This window comes from Notothenia rossii (genome assembly GCF_949606895.1).
Source record: "Notothenia rossii genome assembly, chromosome: 1".
In the NCBI taxonomy this organism is placed as follows: Eukaryota; Metazoa; Chordata; class Actinopteri; order Perciformes; family Nototheniidae; genus Notothenia; species Notothenia rossii.
In genome coordinates, this window is record NC_136912.1 from 40384819 (window position 1) to 40406161 (window position 21343).

The following is a 21343-nucleotide window of genomic DNA, read 5'->3' on the forward strand; positions in this document are numbered from 1 at the left end:
TTTAAAAATAACCACCATATAGGCAGTGATATCAACCCCCAGACAGAACATAAGAGCTGTAAGGTGAAGTGTTCTGTGGATGACTAATAGGAACATGACTCTCATTTCAAGAGGAGTTCCAGCCTTGCAGCTGGGGTCTACCGGTACATCCAGGATAACAGAGGGATGTGTGGCAGTGATATGTGTATGCACGCATAATGGTGAAGATGTTAAGCCAGTTAGCGTTTACCTAAAACCAAGAATGGAACTTTTTAGGTTTAAGCTTTAAAAGTGTTGATGTCATTATGTCAATTATTTTAGCAAATACAAAGATATTTTCCTTAACAGTATTCGTAACCATAAATAATCTGGATTTGGAGTAAATTCCCATTAACGAGTGATTGACTCTCTACAAATGATACCAATGTCTAAAAAAGAGAACCTGAGAGTCAATTTTAACGGTTATGGTTGTGTGGTCTTATTTTAATTTCCTTTTTATTTATCTGCTAATTTCATTAAAGAGATGCACTTTCAGAATATAAAGTCATATTTGTACATTTAGCATAGGTAAATGAAAACATAGGAAATCAGAAAAAAGATAAAACTTAAATACATTTTTAAAAATAAAACAAATAAGTAATACAATTAAATAAAAACAAAAATCTAAGCAATAATGTATTTAGAGTTAAATTAAAGCTGATAACAAAGCAATGACTCATACATGTGGCCTAATTTTATTTGCTTTGAGTTTATTTATGATATTTAAATATGTTTTTAACAATCAAATTCCAATTTCTAAACATAATGTAATTTTTGTGCTACTATATTATCATTGCATTATTGTACTTAAAGAGCAACTTGCAGGTTAGACACACCAGTGAATAAATGTATAGGAAAATGGTGTATACACTAGATTTTCCCAAAAATATACAGAAATATACACTACAGTGACATCTGGTGTCGTTTTTGTAAGACATTTTTACTTCCGCATACAAAAAGCCTCGGCACGTGCAGGGCCGCCTTAATGCACGGGCTGACCTGGGCTGAAGCCCAGGGGCCTACGGAGATTGGGGGCCTATCATGAGCCCAAACATTTTTTTAAAGATTAAAATTGTTTTATTTTTTATTTCGGTGTTTATTTTTTATTTTAAATAAACAAAGTCTTGGCTTTCAGAATATGAAACCTTTATTTCCATAATCACATGATAAATACATTTTTGAAGCTTGTAAAGGGAAGAAGACAGCTCTTCCTAGCCACTCAGCGCCGTTTCCTCTCCCTCCGCTGAAATTATGAATGTAAGGCATATAGTAATCATAGATAACACGGCAGGGTCCGTTACAGTTTGTTTTCATCTGATTTCAAATAAACAAAGGCTTTCAGAATATTAAACTTGTTTCGGCAAATTCAGATGATAAATACAACTTTGAAAAGGAAAAGAGCTCTAATTGGAAGCACGCAAATTTCCTTTTCCAATGTTATACCGTTCAAGTAATATTTTGAGCAGTAATCCTCATAAGCAAACCCAATATGGAAACGTTTTTTGTTATAATAGGATTTGGTATTAGCCCAAAAAAAAAAAGACTATTTTCGATATGATGAATTATTGCTGTGATGCAGGCCTTTCTTCTGCCTTTTTGGCCGCTCCAAGTACTGCTGCGGTAACAATATGAATAAACAATATGTGTGTGTTGTGTGCGATCACAGATAGACCCTCCAGAAAAACGCGATCCTGCGATCGCAGAATTTACCGCATAATCAGCAAAATGGCGCAGATTTTTAAAAGGCCGCATAATCCCCGCATTTTTCCACACAAAGTTGAGAGAAAAAAAAGTAGGTAAACAACACCGTAGAGTGAACGTGTGGAACTCACACGAGAGAGAAAACACCAAGATGAAAAAATCTGATCCATCTCATTTACCGACGAACATTTCTGCTAAAGACCGGCCAAAGTAGTACCCCGATGTCTTTCACAAAAGTGGGGGGAAACTATTCTGCACCCCGTGCAACTGTGTGTTGGAGCATAAGAGAAAATCGACGGTGACGACCCACTTCGAAAATGCTTTCTGCTGCTGCGGACAAGAAAGCCAAACAACTCACGTTCACCGAGGCATCAACCTCCAAAACCCTTTCGAGGGCTACAAGAAACGAAGTGAGTAGCCTACAAGATTGAAGCTGGTCAGATAACGAACGAGTAAATGAAAACAGAATGAGGCGGAGAAGTGTGTGTGTGTGTGTGTGTGTGTGTGTGTGTGTCTGTGTGTGTGAGAGAGTGATTAAAATAGCCCAATTGCTTTTACAATAAATAAACATTGAATGTGTTTAATTGAATAGGAAAGGGGTTTAACGTTAGTGGCAGGTTTTGTGTGAGAGAGAATAAATAAGACAGCCCAATATTTTAAAAGAAATCTATTCTTTTTCGCAACTTTCCGTATATTTCGTAATTTCACCGCATAAAATCACATAAAAACCCTGCATGTTTAATCGCATAATCAAGGATTTTAGCCCGTATAATCAAGGATTTTAGCCCGCATAATCAAGGATTTTTGCCCGCGTTTTTCTGGAGGGTCTACACAGAGCCTGCCGAGGCTATAAATGACTTTGATTTGTTGTTTAAATACAATACAAAAAAAAAATATATATATAAATAAATAAACAAAATAAAAAATAAAATAAATAAATAGGGGGCCTACAAAACATCAGCCCCAGGGCCTGTGGGCAGGTTAAGGCGGGCCTGCCCACGTGACCTCCCGCGTGTGACGTAACATTGGGGAGAGCGGTCGGTCTAACGTAGTAATAAACATGGATCACAATGCTAGTTTTGACACAGAAGAGGTTGAAAATATATATTCAAATGCATATGATTGTAATTATGAGCCTGCTAGGCGTCCAAGAGACCAGGAGCAGCCAAGGATTAGAAGAAATAACGGCCATCGGCGAGAAATGGAGCTTTGGTGTGTGGAGAACCAGTGGAGAACAGAGCAGCTGTCTTGGTGAGTGACCGGCGTTAGCTAAAGACAGCTGTTAGCTAACGTCGGTCACATCACAACATTGTAAAGTTAGCTATCATATATCAGGCTATAACTAAAGTAGTATTGATAATATAGTAACGTTACTGGCAGGACTATTGATACTGATCCATAACAGAAACTAATGCGCAAGTATCAGCCGTATCTCGCGTTACCTAATGCAACTCCACACTACGTCTTACGGTGCTGTCAGCGCCATATTATATGGCTCTGGGTGCTGTGTACCGGAGGGGAGAGAGAGAGAGAGGAGCGAAGGGGGGGAGAGAGGAGCGAAGGGGGGAGAGAGATGTAATACGGTTTCCTGATAAACGTTTTGTTTGATAGGCTTCAGCTGTGGAGAGTATGTGCTGCAGGGAGGTGGATGCACCTCGCACAACGCATCCAGGAACAAAAGCTAACTCTGGTCCTTTTCCTTTTAGGGAAACTGTGGACTCGATGTCCTGCCAGGCTGGAGTTTGTGCAACCTGCACAAACTCCAGCTCACCATGATTAAAAATGGTGAAATGCAATGTAACATTACCGAAATAATACCAGCTCACTAAATCACAACTACTACAAACTACTACCGCGGATTGGGCAGAGAACGAGTCCGAGAAATGTGCTCCCCCATGTGACGTAATATGACGCATTTGATGTACAGAATGACGTTAAAAAAAAGCAGTTTTTAGTAGCAGAGCTCAAAACGGCTCCTTTTCCTCTGAATTCCTGCCCTTATGTCTTGTAAAACATATAAAATCCTGCATTAACTTTTTTAATTGTAATTTTCAGGCAAGGTTAAGCATAAATCTATTAAAAAGAAAAACCTGCAAGTTGCTCTTTAAATGGTCTCGAAAACGGCAATAACACGGGAATATCTCGCCCAACAAAATAACATGGCCAATGTGGGATTGATCGTGGATGTTCCTTCAATGTTCACCATCAACTACCCAGCTAAACGCGTCGCTGGTTGGAACAGTTGACCCGGTAAGCACCTGTAAAGCAGCCCATTTCACTAATAAGAGAGTTCTCATCTTGTCAGGCATGATGCAGAGCAAATAGGCCCAGAACATTATAATACAGTACCAGGAGGGCAGCAAGTCAAGATGGTGCCCTCTCTCTGCTGGAGGTTAATGAAAACCTCCTCTTGGTTCTCGCTATGACTCCAAGAACTCGGCCGTGTACATGAATACACACAGATGCACGAGTAAGGAAAAAATAGAAGGGTACTCATGACAGATGCATGAGTATCAAGGCCATGTCTCATTTAAAATACAACAGCTCGAAATTCTCGAGTGTCACTATGCTTGTCCTGACTCGCTCTTCCTCCATCCCTTCATCCAGAATCCTGTGATCTGATGTATCTGCTTCTTTGTGACCAGCCACAGCAGATGAATAAAGCCTTTATACCGACATCTCCACCATCATCACTGTGTGCTTCATTGTCACCAAAGTGGGGCACAAAGAGAGCGGGACTTGACCCCCCTACCCTCATCCCAGCAATCTCAAGCCACACACGACGGTTAATATTACATTACATTGCATTTAGCTGACGCTTTTATCCAAAGCGACTTACAATAAGAGCGTTCGACCAAGAAGATACAAACTTGAAGAAAACCAAATCATATAAGTACATTAGGTTTCATAGAGCTTAAACATTTCAAGTGCTACTCAACTGGCTTTAGATAAGCCAGTCCTTTATTAGTATATAAGTGCTTTGTTACTAATTATTTGTTAGTAATTGTATCGCTCGAAGTGGAGTCGAAAGAGATGAGTTGTCAGTCTCCCCCGGAAGATGTGGAAGCTTTCTGCTGTCCTGATGTCAATGGGGAGCTCATTTCACCATTTTGGAGCCAGGATAGCAAACCGACTTGTTTTTGCTGATGGGAACTTATTAAGTGAATGGCAAAATGCTGCAGAGTGTCTTAATGAAAAGAATTCAATGGACAGACGAAGTCTCAGAGTCGGCTGGGTATTGCCAGGATGTTTGCCCTTTTTCCCTCTATGCTTGCAGCACTGGCATTAAATATGCCGAGATATCCTCTGTTCGGCGTAGGGAATGTTTTACATTTCCAGGAAATGTTAATAGCTGTGTTCACATTTCCATTTGCCCAATACTCTTCTCTTACCTACCCTCGATCTTTTGCTAGCTCAATCAAACGCATCGTCATGATTTAAGTATGCTAAAATTAGGTACTACATTTCGTTCCAAAGTAAGTATTGCTTTCATGTAATAAGATGAACAGTTATTTTGGGAATTGGAGGCCTAATTTTGGAACATTCCTCAAACATTGAAGCTTGCTCGGAAAGGAAAACTCCTGTTCATTTCCTCTATTCCGGGTTATTCATTTGCCAACATTAAATATGAACATACACTTACTGGAGCACTGTTTGTAGGACTTAACTGGGAAGCAGGAATTCAGGTCAGCAGGGTCAAGAGGCCAGTAGCAATAGCCTTAAGAACCTTAAAAACCAGCTCTGCACTGAGCAGCTTAATAAACCCCAAGTCCTGACACAGAAATACATTTTCACTCTATTTAAAGAAATGGTTCACATCTGGTTCGAATTAAGAAACAAGCTTACACAAAGTATATACATGACAGGTAACCAATAAGAAAAAAAGTGACCAAATGTGTAAAAGGATGGCCCCTCCATCAGCCAGACTGCAGAGGTAGTTTTGATATGCATGCTGCAATCCAGCTGGGTTAATTGAACAAGCTAACAGTGAATGATCTATGCAGGGTGACAACACAATAGGTGTAAGTGTGGGACCTGGAAATGGCTGGTTGTAACTTATCAAGGAGGCAAGGACAGGGGCCAATGAATGAGTTTTTTTTGGTGGAGAACAGCAGCAGCATGAAAAGTACTTTGCTGTAGCACACTCCCAGGGAGCCTGTTAAGCTACACATGCTGTGCATGGTTTGAAAGGCAAATACGACCTGTGAGCTCTATAAACCAGTCCAAACAAGTCCCAATCAAGAAAAAGGCAGGGGTGTGAGCAGGTTCTGCTCCAACTCTAGATGTCTAATCACTTGAAAGTAAACTGGAGCCGTTTAATTCTCTGGGGTTAATTGTTCTTGATAAATTATCACATGCGGTCCCAGAAGACACAGACGTTGAAGTGCTTTGTTAATCCTGACAAGTAGAGTGACTGGTGCTTGCATCCATAGCATGTGCATTGACTGTCGGTGTGAGAGAGCAGGTCAGAGTAAAGGTTTGGTCGTGTCACACTTGGGTGGTTGTGGGCAGTAAGCATTCACAAAGGGCTTTAGAACAACATGCCTGCATGACATCCAATCATTAGCCCACTGAAACAGCTCAAGAAGCAAAAATAAATTAACACATTAGCCATGCTACAAAGCTAATCAGAATCAAGATTACCCTAGTTTAATCAAGAAGATTATTTCTGCCAAACAGTAAAAGACTGGCTAACATTTAACAATACAATGGGACATGCCAGTAGTGCTACTGGCTTTATTTTTAGGTATGGTATGGAGGCATCTGCAAGGCATTAGGGCAAAAAAAAGGGCAGAGGAGGGGGAAACGTAGACATAAAGAGTGGGAGGATGAGGAAGGAGAGCAGAAACACTGGGTCCAGACCCTATCCAGTGACCCGAGTCTCTGAGGCTGAAATCAAACTCTTCCCTTGAGGGCTGAGCAACCAGCTTCGGCTGCCAGTTCTTTTCCCGTCGACTCCTCAAGGTATCGAGAGGAGGAAGCGAGGGGTGAAAGGGGATGTGAAGAATACCTACTGCAGTGATGCAGAAAAATGTGTTTTATGCAGATAGGTGGACTCCTAAGGCCATTTTTTGCAGCCAAGAGAGAAGTAGGCGAAGAATTACCAAGACTATACAGTTTTTCAGTGTAAAAAACATACAGAATTTCACAGAGGAATTACCATGCTTCCATCAATGCCATCCATATGAATATCCAGGGCTCCAGGGTCTGCAGTGATGCGGCAAACACTAATACACCTGTTTTGCTGAATTAATCTGTGCAGACTAGAGATGTTAAGATTCACCGATTCGCATCGGTGCACCGGCATAAACGTTCAAGATGCGAGTGCACCGGTTGAAAGAGTGCACATCGGCTACAGTTTGGGTTGAACTCGCGATGCATCGATTGCGTAGCGTCTTTGCATCGGTAAAAAACCGATTCATTCATATAAAATCCCCTTATCTTGTCAACGTTCAGCAGAGACGATCTTTGATATTTGCTTCGCCACTACGGAGAACGAGAGTCTCAGTTATCAACACACACGGATGTTGAGGAGAAAGAGAAACACAGCGCACCGAAAAATACCTACAAATCAAACGTTTGGCAACACTTCGGATTGTTCAAGAAAGACGGTGTAATAGTCATTTATGCTATATAGTTGACCGCAGGTCATGGAGAGTAATAAGGTATCCGTAGACCTTTGTATGAGGTATCTTTATTACTTAACAGGTCTACAGCCATGATACATAGATCCGTCCTAGATGCGGACTTGCATACACACAGTATCACTCCGCAGCCGCACCCCATCAGTAACGTCCTGATGGTATATGTGCGCGGCACTATTACTACAGACGGTCAACTTGAAAAATCACTCGCAAATTGTTAACGATGCCGAGCCGCTTTAAAGTACACAAGTAGTACGAGGAACTTAGCGACGCACATAAAGAGGCGACGTGGGGTCTGCGGCTGAAAAGAGAAACCTGAAAGTGAGACATGAGTTAAATCACTCAGTGAGGTGTTCTGTCAGAGAGAGTGGTGTTTAGTTTACAGCAGCCTGTGACGGCCAATCATAATTTAAATGTCTTCCTTACTGTAAGCAGTTATGAAATACCTGTTTGTGAAAGGTTATTTGTTTTCCTTATTGTTCAGATAGAAACCACTGCTTCCTGCTCACTGGTGAGTTAGCCTCTGAGTGTTAAGCACATCAGGCTGGCAGCTGTATGGGCATTGCTCTATGGTAGCTGTTATTTGCACATTGTTAATCATGAGCAATGCATCCTTACATTGTTTAACTGTGAGGTGTTATAACATTGTACTCTGGAGAGCTTTTAAAAGTAAAAAAATAAACGGCATGATGGGATGTGCAGTACCAAATATGTAAAGCACTTTTTTGTTAATGTATGATTTGCTGCATATCAGGAATAAAACAAAAATCCTCTGTCGTACCAAATTGAAGTATCATTATTTTTGCATCGTGTTGAATCGCATCGTATCGCCCCGAATCGCATAATGTTGAATCAAATCGTATCGAACTGTATCGCAACAGGGGTGAATCGTATCGTATCGCATCGCCTGGTGTTTCAAAGGTATCGTTAATGTATCGTATCGTGGCAACGTATCGAGATGCGCATCGCATCGGCCTCAGTGATGGAGATGCACATCCCTAGTGCAGACAGATCATCTAGCACAAACAGAGGTTGATATTGACAATTCCGTGCGCAACTAAAAGCGGCTGTTATATCGACAGCAGGCATGTTTTAGTGACACTCAGTATTCACTAATTGACCGAATGGCATCTCTTTTAGTGTGTGTGTGTATAAATCTGTCAGACACAGTAAATAAATGTATGTATATCCTGAGCAAAAACATGAACAGATGGGCCAGTTGCAAAACAGTGGAACACACACGCTCACATACATTTGGTTACACTTTTCATCACATACTGACATTTGACAACGGCTCCGTGAAGCAGGAGCACTTCATGCAAGTCTTATCATTTCCAGAGCTCCAAGGTCCCCACATTGATTATCAAGCCAACACAGATGTGAGGGAGTATGGGGAGGCAGCCCAAGCATCTACATGTCAGGCAGGTCAGTGGTCAGCTGACTACACACTAGTTACTTAGTCAGGGATTTTAACCTCATGAATGAGCATACAGTTTATAGCAAAGATTGGAATCTAGATTTTTTTAGACAGTTATTTTTTTGTTTTTCATATTGTGTAATCTCACATATATAGAATTAACCCTAACCCGACAAAACTATGTTCCCTTCAAAAAGGGCCCAATATCCTTTTTGGGGGCTTCCCTGTCTTATAGTGTGTGTTAGTGCATGTAAATGATGCAAAGGCTAGCATCTGAAAGTTCCCTCCAGAGGGAGTCATCTCTAACTCCTCCCCTGCCTAAAACGCTTCCATTGGACTCCTTTGTTTACTTCTGTGACCTCACTATTTTACGCGCCTCAACACAATTGTACGTGATAGGCTAAGGGGCGGGACATTTCCGACACATCTCTAAGTGGTTGACCAATCACAACAGAGCCAGCCGCTAACAACGCAGACTGAGCTCTGGTTTCAGACAGAGGGTGAAAAGAGGTGCTGCATTAAAGGCAGTATGAGAGAAATAAAGAGCTTTTTGAACATTAAAGCATGTCACACTCAAGGCACAAATTAAACAGAAAATAAGCATAATAGGGCCACTCTAAAGGCTGGGCGATATATACATAATATACCAATATACTGATATGAGAATAGATACATTTTGGAACATTTGAATATGGCATTATGTGTGTCTTTCCCTGCTTTTAAAAGCTGCATTTCAGTAAAGTGGTGTCATTTTCCAATTAGCAATATTTATCTTTACCTACTAATTAATTAAGTAGGATGTGATTATGGACGTCCATTAAAAAAGGTAATTGAGATATTTGAACCATCCATCCACTACTACCGCCTCCTTGCGCACACTTCAGTTGACTATGATTAGAAATGTTTTTGTCCGTTGAAAACAGATTTTGTAATCTAAAAAAATGAATTACCCTTGAATAAGATTCTATGGAAATGTATTGACAAAGTAGATTTGTATGGAACTGTACTATTCAGGAGCCCAGGCTCAGCAGTAAGGAGTGCCGCTGAATTAGGATTATGTCAGTTTTTGGGGGGGAACGAAATGAGGTTGTTAGCTGTGTTAAGCCTCTTAAAGAAAATCACTAGCTTTGTTAAAGTTCTTGCTAGACAGATAAATAAGTGCTTGAACTTGCCATTTGTTTTTGTGGAACTCCATGCCTCTTGCATCCTAAAATAACTTGGATCTGCTTGAAGAGGAGGAAACATATTAACCTGTTGCATTATACTTTAAAATCTAGCAGTATTACAACGATTAATATTGGGAAATTATAAATTCCAACTACATTTCTATATATATTAGCTTAGAATACATTTAAAAAAGGAAGAGTTGGATCCATTAGGTAATGGATGAGAATGTTGGTAGATAAAGGGCTAATCAATGTGTTTGCAAGTATTAGCATAACAGCTGCAAGTTAATGGCTCTCAATGGCCTCCTGCTAGCCTGCAAGACCAGTAAACAAACATTTCTCTAGATTATCGCCTTAGCGTGTCATTCGCTCTTCTGTGTCTGGTCCCTGAACTCCACACCACAGTCCGTTCTTTAGCATCGCAAAATCCAGACTCCAGCTCTAACCCTTGCCTATAAGACCCTCAAGAGCCCCAAATGACTCTCAGCCATGCACTGTATTTAGCCTTCATGGTCATGGCTAAAGCTCGAAGGGGGCTTTAGCATACCAGATGGGGTTCAAAGAATCCATTAACCTCAACACCATCCATTACACAAAGAGCAGACAAATTTGCAGTACCAACGTTAACACATACAGGCTGCAGATATACAAAATAATTGGCGGATAAAGAGCTGTTAACTACATACGAGTGTCCTGTCCATGTGAGAAGCATCAAAGCCCTGATTCATTTGAAACAAAAGTGCACATAATGCATTGGAGAGAAAAAAACGTTGGAGAGAAAAAAACGTTGTATAACATGGAGAAAATCACGGCAAGATTAAAAACAGACAAGTTTATTGAAAGATGGCCACCATTGATGCAGGCGATACCAGAACGCTAGTTCTTAATTATCCCATTTATTTTATTTTATTTTATATTATTTCACTGGTTTATTGTTTTGCTCATATTACAGTCCCAGTTGTGTGGTTCATTTATTAAAGGGGACCTATCATGCAAAATGCACTCTTCTACGTCTTTTATACATGAATATGTGTCCCTGGTATTCCAGGGAACTCACCAAGTGTCAGAAAACACAACCCTCTCTCTTTTCCTCTATACCCAAATCTCTAAAAACGGGGCTGCAACGGATCTGATAAAGACTGATCCAGATTTGAATTATTTTCTACGTCACAGAAGTGGTGCTCCGCTTAGTGGTCAATTCTCCACCTATCAGGGTAATGTGGGGTTGGGCCACCGCCGGCCATTGCCGTTCAAAAGCGCTGGATATGCTTTAGTACATATGCCAGGCCTGTAAGTGGCGCTGTAGTCTGCCACAAAAGCAGCGAAGAAGACTTCCCGCGCATGGTTGCCCTCAGCCGCGGCATTATGGGTGGGCCTACTGGGCCTAGTTCCACCCACTCTGGCACTGGGCCCACCCATTCATTGATCAAAAATGACTGGGCGAAAATATAGTTTCCAACATTTTTGATCAAAATTAACAATTCAATAATAAAATAAGGGCAACCATGTGTTTCCCTTTCAAAAAATAATACAATTAAAAGCAACATTAATTAACGTAATCAGGCCGAACTCATAGTCGAAGCATGGGAGCTACAAAGCCAAAGCTCATAAAGTAGCCTAACCTCAGACACTTTTTGGACCAAATAAAAGGAGCTTCGCTGCCCACTGGTATGACAAGTACACATTCTTGGAGTATAGCATTAGCAAGGACAGTGTGATTTGTAAAATGTGCCGGCATTTTAGAGAGAGAGGCGGGGCCGGCGGAGAAGATACATTCAGTCGCCATGGTTACAGGGACTCGAAACACATCGACTATGCTCTCAGTAAACATGAATGTCATTCTAGGCATAGCCTATTTTTATGAGATTATTAACAAAAATCGCGAGAAAACATTTTTACAGGCCCAGCCGAAATTAAGTTGGTCCACAATTGAAATCCTGGCGCCGCGGATGGTTGCCCTTTTGTTTATTCTCCGTTGTGGCTCTTTTTCTCCCTCCCCGAGGCAAGCATTTGCTCCTGTAATTCAATGCAATCCTTCCCCGTCGAGGCAAGCACTGTAATTCTCTCCGGTAGTCCACCAGCAGATGACAAACACCCACCTCTCCGCCTCTTCCAAGGAACGAGGGGACCGTGCGGCAGAGTTTCAGTTAGATTTTTTTCCGCCGGTCAACATGTCCGTTAAAGTTGAAATCTTCCGGACAAAATTAGAAAAGTGCCGGTCAAAGGTCTTCTTTGTTATTTATTGACCTTAAAAACAAATGAATAATGACCCTATATAGTCATATATAAGAATAAAACACGGAGGACGGAGATCTCTTTTTGTCCCCCTGTTCCTCCCCCCGCTGCAGCTCAGCAGCTGATCTCAAAGCACGCTCCCCTCTCCTGCGGGGGGGCGTGGTCAGCTGCAGCTCACAGAATCAGCCCCCTCCAAAAACAGGGCTGGAAAGAGCAAATAGAGCGAAATGAGGCATGGCTAAAATGCAGGATCTGTTTGGTATTTTGAAAAAATATATATATTTATATACTTTATATAGGTATGGCCCTACAATATATTGTTCAAATATAGCATGATATGTCCCCTTTAAAGTTAAGAGAAGTGCAGTATTTGAAGTGTGCTGCTCATGAAAATTATTATGACCAATCATCATCAGCTTTATTTAAGGAGACTCTAGGTACATTTTTTTTTAAAACATACCACATTCAAATATAAATCAAAAAAGGCAGTTATACCAATGTTTCCACAGAGGTGACTGGTATCGTATAGCACTGAGACACAGATTTGAAAGCAGCATAATGACAGAATTATGAGAAACATTCAATCGACAGATGAATTTGTACATCAGATTTCTCAAGAGAGCATGGAACATGTTGACTTGTGCATTACAAAACATTTCACGTGCACTGCACCACCTTGGTATACGCAAACAATAATTATAAGCAACCTGGAGCTTCTTGAGGCTCGCCTTCTTAAACTTGACCCACAAGGGGGCAGTATAAAGAGGAGTACAATAAGCTCTAAAGAGGTTCACCTTAACCTTATCTGAACACCAAGATAATTTTCTAGCCAACATGTATATGGGGGCATTCTACCGAATTAGTACAAAGTGCGGTCCCACAACAAGAAAAACTATTTAACAAAACAATTAAGTATTCAGACATAGATATTTACTAAGAATATTGTATGGTCTATTTAAACACAAGGCATTCAATTAGATAGTGATAAGCTTAATATATACAAAAAACATAATTTATAGGGTACTTTCTATTGGGAAGTAGCTGTCCCCAACCCTGACATCTACATTTCAATCTCTGTAAATAATACCTAAAACATTTGTTTAAATGTAGTTCAATGGTGTATTTAGAAAATCTTTATGATTACATTCAAACAGAAGTTGGAATATTTAGATTTATTGTGGGTTTCATATTTTAATAAAAATACTATTCTCAAAAAATCATGTCCCCAGTTTTCATGTCACTACCGAAACACAAGGGGTTTTAGTCCCATGGCTAGGGTGACCAGATGTCCCGCTTTGCGCGGGACTGCACAGCATTTTGACGACTTTTGGTGCGTCCCGCAAATTGAGACGATGTCCCGCATATTTCATTTTGATTGGCTAAAACGCTTTTCTAAAATCAGCTTTATCCAATGGCTGTTGAGAAAGCAGGGAAGGCTATCATCACGGGGGTGTGTTTGCTGTCAATCAAACTGTAACACATGGCGGGTGCTGGTCAAGTGTTAACCAATGAGAGTAACTCACTCACACACACCCCACCGCGGCCCCGCCAAACAACAACAACGAAAGTCAGCCAATAACGCAGGCGACGCAGCAGGTTCTGGAAAATGGAGGAAACTGAAACTACAGCTAAGAAGAAAAGAAGATGCACATACAACAAAGACTGGGAAGACACTTACCCGTGGGTGAAGCCAGTGCAGATTTTTTTGCAATCTTTGCAAGAGTAATTTTTCAATTTCACATGGCGGTGAATACGACGTCAAAAGACACAGAGAATGTGATTCTCACAAGAAACGTGTCTCTCAAAAAGAGACATCCCACTCTATGGAGACATTTCTACTCAAACCAAAAAATTATGGCCACTCAGACAAGGTAACAGCAGCAGAAATAACAAGTGTTTACCATACAGTGCAACACTCCCAATCATACAGGTCAAATGACTGTGGTAACAAGCTAGCGCCGACCATTTTTCCAGACTCTGAGATAGTAAAGAAAATGTCATGTGGGTGTACAAAAGCAGCGTCCATAATAACAGATGTGCTTGCCCCTGCGTCTGTGGAGAGTTGTTTGACAGAGTTAAAGACACCAGTGGTTCTAGGTGACAAAATAGCCCACACACTTTGGGTGGGCCCACCTGTTGTTGCTGTAATGGACAAAACTGAAAGCTATCTTATTTTATGTATTATTATGTTTTTGTTCCCTCCTGGCCAGTTTTGATTTGTATTTATGTTTTTATTTTATCTATAAATTTATGTTGTGCCTACTTTTACAGGTAATACACTAGTAGAATTAGGAAGATGCATTTCTAAACACTTGAAGTGAAATGCCTGCTGCCTTGGTTAGCCTTAGTTTACTTTTCTTTATCAAGATACTAAATTGTTACTGCATTTTGACTTCGCTTTCCGTCATTGTTTATCGGATGCTGTTGAATAAACCAAATGAAACAGAATAGAAATAGAGATTTTTTTTCCGGGGTGCTGTTGAGAGGGTGTCCCACATCGTCCCACACAAACATACTCCTTGTCCCCCATTTGGTTTGTTGGGACCTGGTCACCCTACCCATGGCTGAGCCTGATTTTTAGCCACACCCCTGTGTTTTTGACTAGGCAGTGACACTGCGACCCCGTTTACACGAGAACAAAACGGGTTGGATCCGCATAGTTTCTCTTGCGTATAGCCCTTTCATTTACACGAGGCCGTAACAAAACGATAGAAACGGACCCCACAAACGATAACGGGTCCCAAGGTGGATAGATTTGCAAACAAAACGCTCTGGGGGGTACAACGGCTCTGTGTAATCGCCTCTATACGATCATTTCCTGAAAAAATAACGATAGCCCCGCCTCTCCCGCTCACCCCCGCTTCATTGGGGGGGATGTTATACTCGCTGCTTTTGGTGTATTTTGTGGTGGAAGTTACAGCGCCAGTTACAGGCCCGGCATATGTACTACAGCGTGTCCAGCGCTTTCGAGTAGTCTCGTGTGTAAGTACAGCGCCACTTACAGTCCCGGCATATGTACTGCAGCGTTTCCAGCGTTCTCGTGTGAACAGACACGTCAAATGAAATGAATACGTGTGAACGGAAGACTTTTTTGAAAACGCATACTGTGCATAAACGCAAATGTTCCCGTGTGAGCAGCACCTGCATCCCTGTCCCTCATGGCTGAATGACAAGTAGCTATATCCCATACTTTTGATATAAATCTGTTCCAAAATCTGAAAATCGGCGTGTAACCTTAAGAATTGTCACTACCGAACACATTATCTTCAATTAAGTAAACTTTTTCGGGGTTTTATGCAAAGTATTAGGTTTGTATGTGTGTAAACCTCTTCAAATATGTGTAGGCTAGCCATGTACTTTCTAGCATTCTTTAGTTATGCTCAATATTAGCTAGAAACGTCACTACCGAAACAGTCACTACCGAAACAAATGGTTACGTTTCGGTAATTGACATGATCGTTTCGGTAGTGACAAAATTGAATGGTAAGCAGGTAAATCCCACCATTTTGAAATAAAAGTGTTTTAAAGTCTTAAAATCAGTGTGTTACCCATGGATGATTTAACCCTCCTGCTGTCATCTGATAGATCATTCATATAGGTATTAAAAAGCCATGGTGAGAGGAGCCCCCCCTGCCATACTCCATTACCAACACCAAATGACGGTGAGACTGCATTCCCCCATTTGATCCGCATGCTCTGGTTGGCAAACCAACAAGCCACGATCCTAATTATACTGTTGGGCACACCCCTTTGTCTCAATTTTAAAAACTGTTTATGATGGTTAACTCGGTCAAAAGCCTTAGAGGCATCAATAAAACCAATCAGAACAGTGGAATTCTGTCTTCTATATGTTTCTACCATTTCCTTCAAAGCATAGATGCATAGCTCAGTACCATGCTCACCCCTAGATTTCACCGGTTCCGTCCACCAGATGCGCCGCGTTACGGCTCAGAAGCGTCCAAGAAGCGTCTCGCCGCTGGGCTCCGGTCGAAATAGGATTGAAGTCCATTTTTCGACGCGACGCAGCCGTAAGGTAATGTCGGGCAGGCAGGAAGTGGAACTTTCAGAGCATATATAGCATATATACAGGGTTGGGTTGTAACGGAATACATGTAACGGCGTTACGTAATCAGAATACAAAAATCAAGTAACTGTATTCGGCTCGCGTTACATTTGAAAAACGAGTAATCTGATTACAGTTACTTTCGTAAACCTGAAGTGAATACATTTTGGATTACTTATTGGAATTTTTGGTGGAAAGATTTCCTCACAACATTTAATATTCACTAGAGAATGCAATTCATGAAGAAATTGCTAGTGAGAATGCTTTATGCTGAAAATCTGACGCTAAACTGCTATGCTGAAATGTAATGTGTAAGAAGAAAGTGAAGAATTTAGATTGAAATGATACATGAACACTGGGGGCTTTAATGGGTGATGAGAGAAGAAAAGAAAGTAAAAAGGCTTGGAAAAGCAGCAGAGTAAACTTTTGAACTAACTTGATGGTGAATGATCTGTCGCCATGCCAACGGCATTTGATGACGTCCCATAATATGCTTAGAGGCGTTGATGGCTGCATCGTTACCAAACCTGTGAAGTTTTGGGCCGTTTGAAGCATTTGAACTGAAGTTGTGAGAAAACCGTGTTTCATGGTGAGCATTGTGTTGCCATGGCAACGGCATTTGAAGAAATCTCAAAACTGTCACGTAGATGTCTTCACGGCTGGACTGTTAGCACACATGTGAAGTTTTAGCACTTTTTGAACATTTTCATAGGAGTTATAGCGACATCATGTTTTATGGCAAGGGATATGTTTCCATGGAAACGGCATATGGTGAGATCTCAGATTTGGCATAGAGCTGTTGAGGCATGGACCGGTGATATACAAGTGAAGATTGGGGACGATTGGACCGTGTCGATTGGACTTACAGCGACATCGTGTTTCATGGCAAGTGGTCTGTCACCATGGCAACGGCATTTGAAGAAATCTCAAAACTGTCCCGTAGATGTCTTCACAGCTGGACTGTTAGCACACATGTGAAGTTTGAGCACTTTTTGAACATTTTCATAGGAGTTATAGCGACATCATGTTTAACGGCATATGGTGAGATTTCAGATTTGGCGTAGAGCTGTTGAGGCATGGACCGGGGATATACAAGTGAAGATTGGGGGACGATTGGACCGTGTCCATTGGACCTATAGCGACATCATGTTTTATGGCGAGGGATGCGTTTCCATGGAAACGGCATATGGTGAGTAGCACTTGAAATGTTTTACCTCTATGAAACCTGATGTACTTATATGATTCTGTTTTCTTCAAGTTTGTACTTTGTTGGTCGAACGCACTTATTGTAATTTGCTTTGGATAAAAGCGTCAGCTAAATGCAATGTAATGTAATGATGTAATGTAATGGTGAGATCTCAGATTTGGCGTAGAGCTGTTGAGGCATGGACCGGTGATATACAAGTGAAGATTGGGGGACGATTGGACCGTGTCGATGGGACTTACAGCCACATCGTGTTTCATGGCGAGTGGTCTGTTGCCATGGCAATGACATTTGATGACACCCCATACTACGCTTAGATGCGTTGATGGCTGCATCGTTACCAAACCTGTGAAGTTCTAGGCTGTTTGGAGTATTTTCACTGAAGTTATGAGAAAACCTTGTTTCAAGGCGAGCATTGTGTTGCCATGGCAACGGCATTTGAAGAAATCTCAAAACTGTCCCGTAGATGTCTTCACGGCTGGACTGTTTGCACACTGCTATCTGAAGTCTGCTGCTCTGAGCATGTCAGTTGGAGTGATGACATCATCGTGTTCCATTACAAAGGTGTTTATAGTTGAGCTAACGAGCTCTGTAGAGATCAAAGGCTTCATTATTCTGAATGAGAGATAAACCTCTTACATGTGAACGTTTTGTGGAAGAACCGTAACAAATATCTTTGAAATGTCAAAACGTGAAGCATGTCAAGGAAGTTGAGTATCTGAAGTGTAAGTTTTGTGTAGTTTCGGGTTAATAATGTGGCCTTTTTGGCAGTTTAACTAAAGGTTTGCGGCTGCTGCCGTGAGGAAATATCTGCCTGAAATTACAATGGGGTTTAATGGAGGAATGTTGAACGTTTTTGTCACTTCATGCCCTCAAAAAGCATTTTCTTTAATTATTTTGCTTAATTATTTGTCATTTTTCAAGCTAGGAGATGTTTTCCTACGTTTGTCATGATACATTGTTTTCCTAAGCTGTCCTCCACTCTAGCTGTGACATCACACACTCTAGTTAATGTTCAAATGTGAAGAAAACCTCTAAAACAAGGTCTGAACAATGTTTAACATCTCTAAAAGTAAGAATCATATTTAAAAGTTGTTTTACACGAATAATGTCAGAAATATGTGTAACATTTTAAAGTTGGAATGAGTTGTCTGAGTGAAAGTATGAATGAACAGTTAGCAATTGAATTGCATGAAGATTTGTTGAAGTCTGAAGATTTTCTCCATTGACTTCAATGTTAAAAATGTGATGTGTTATGGGACGTATCTCTGGAATTATGAAAGTTATGAATGAGAAAAGTAATAGCCATTGATTCCCGGCCGAGCTGAACGTTTTGATGTTTGAACGGAGTTTCTGCGATGTTCAATGCGGGAGGAGAAGCGTGGCAAAATACCGGCGGAATAATAATAAACTCTCCGTCCATAGAAGAACAGTTAGTTGGAATGCTGTTAACAGCATTCCCACTAAATTACCAAAGGTACTGCCAAATGGACCAAAAAGGGAGCGTTTGAAAAAAATGTGCGGGTCCGCTCAGTGAAACAATAACAACGAAACATGGAGGAACAGAAGTCTGCGTTTAAATTGTGTGTGTGTGTGTGTGTGTGTGTGTGTGTGTGTGTGTGTGTGTGTGTGTGTGTGTGTGTGTGTGTGTGTGTGTGTGTGTGTGTGTGTGTGTGTGTGTGTGGTTAAAAGTTCAAACACATCAGCCACACCGCTATTTAGCCTTTCTGATGATTCTGAAGGTAAACACAGTGAAGGCGGGGCTTGAAAGGCGATGCTTGAGAGGCGGTGCGTGAAAGGCACTGCACGCTTGTCTTCTCAGAGGCTGAGTTAACCCTCCCGCTGCCTCCTGGTGCTGCAGAGATTTCATGAAGTGAAGGAGGTCCTGCGAATACTGGCAGGACAGAAGACGACACGCCCGTTCTAAGCCGTGTCCCTCACTCCTCACATCCCAAGCTGCATCCCCAAAAAGTTTATTATGTTGTTACATCGTTTCAGATGTTATGTTTCAGTTGTGCTCTTGATAAGCCATTAAAACAGTAAAAACACGTTTAGTTTCCTTTTGCTTTTTGTGTCTCATGTACACCAAAACATACCATCTGTGATGGAGAAAGAAAGTAATCCAAAAGTAATCTAAAAGTAATCTGATTACTTTTTTAAGACACGTAACTGTAACTGTATTCGGATTACTTTCACAGCCATGTATTCAGTAATCAGTAACTGATTACATTTACAAAGTAACCCTCCCAACCCTGCATATATTTAAGCAATAGCTCACGACAGGCCGTGGTATATGCTCATTATATCACAGCTAAGGGGCGTGGTTCGGCCCGACGCGAAGCGGAGGGTCGACAACCCCCTTAGCTGTGATATAATGAGCATATATCACGGCCTGAAGTGAGCTATTGCTTTTATAAAACGGTTACCAAGTGTGGCAATATGAAAGAAAAATACACACTCTAATTTAAATAGTTTTTATTAGTAAATAATGATGTTCAAAATAAAATAGTCCCTCCGTTGCCTTCTGCACAAAACATAGTGCAAGGTGGTTGCTATGCAACAACACTAACAGCTAGCGAACATATTAGACAGAGAGCGTTGATCCATTATTTGGCTGTTTATTTACATTAATGTGTATGTTGCTGTTTATTGTGCATCCACTGAAAAAACTGTCCAGCATCAGTAGCATTGCTTACGTGGTCACTTGTATAGGTTGAGGTTGTTCGAGGCTGTTGCTTGGCGTGGCAAGAATATTGCTCCACTTTCTCCGGTCCCCGAGACTCAGCTTCCAGTAGCTCTGGAGAGAGCTTTCGCACCTGTGGCCATTAACGGTCATAATTTCTCTGCTTTGTTTCAAGACCCGCATCAGAAAGCTTTTGAATGGTGGTACTTTTCCAGTTAGTCTGACCTGCTCTTCACGTAGCCCTGCATGTCGTAGTTTCTGTGCTCTTTTTTCTGGAGATAGGCACTGCTCAATCCAATCCTCCATACTATAGTAAGACCCCCCCGGAGGTCGAAGTTAGTCTTAAATGTTTCCATTTGTAAGTTTGTTTCGTAATGGAAGAAATGTAAATATATTTATAAAACTGAAAAGTCAAATCAAGCAATCTGATTGGTCGATAGCGTTTTTGCGGACCTCTTTGATTACAGATTTGAAAACATCGTTGCTTGCTTTAAAAGTAGCACAATTCATTATGTTAAACCTTCAAAAGTATCTAGATATCCCTGCCCTAATGCCAAAGGAACTGCACACTGAATATGTTTTGCCGTTTGATGTCTATGTCTGGACCGCTGCGTCAAAAAGGAGGGCTTCTGCCCCGTTACTTCTCCGCTGCTTTCTTGTTCCAGTATGAAAAGCAAACTGCAGTCCAACGGTATACTGATTTTCTCAGACGCGGAGGGATACTGACTTGTTGGGAAAAGTAACTTACAATTCCACCCGTGGTATACGCTCAGTATATCACGGCTAAGAACCAATCAGATTGCTTGATTTGACTTGTCCGTTTTATAAATATATATATATATACTGTACACACAAACACAAACTAATTTTGCAGACCCTATCCCTCCGTAGTCTTTCAAGTAGGAGGAGAAAGGCCAGCGTTCTCCTCCGGTTTACAGGCGCTGTGTAAATTATATATATAGAATAATTATGATGCATTTTTTTAACACTAAAATACAGCAACACATCTTTGATTCATGTCGTTTATAACTGGAATATTACAATTATTATTAACTCTGTCTGCACAAAGTAGCCTGTCCAGGAAATATGCCCAAATCAACAAAAACTGCGAGCAGGCAGGCAAGACGCTCCACTTCTGAAATGCTTCTGAAACGCGCCCAGTGTCGGTACCATATGTGCTATTATGGCTAGAAAGGATCCGTCTTGAGTAA

General features: G+C 41.1%; 1 protein-coding gene across 9 annotated transcripts in view; it reads right to left on the reverse strand.

Annotated features, from left to right (window-relative positions):
* The window catches only part of sh3pxd2aa (SH3 and PX domains 2Aa), a 172623-nt gene that overhangs the window by 79049 nt on the left and 72231 nt on the right, over positions 1 to 21343 (reverse strand). The gene's annotated exons all lie outside the window — the stretch shown is intronic.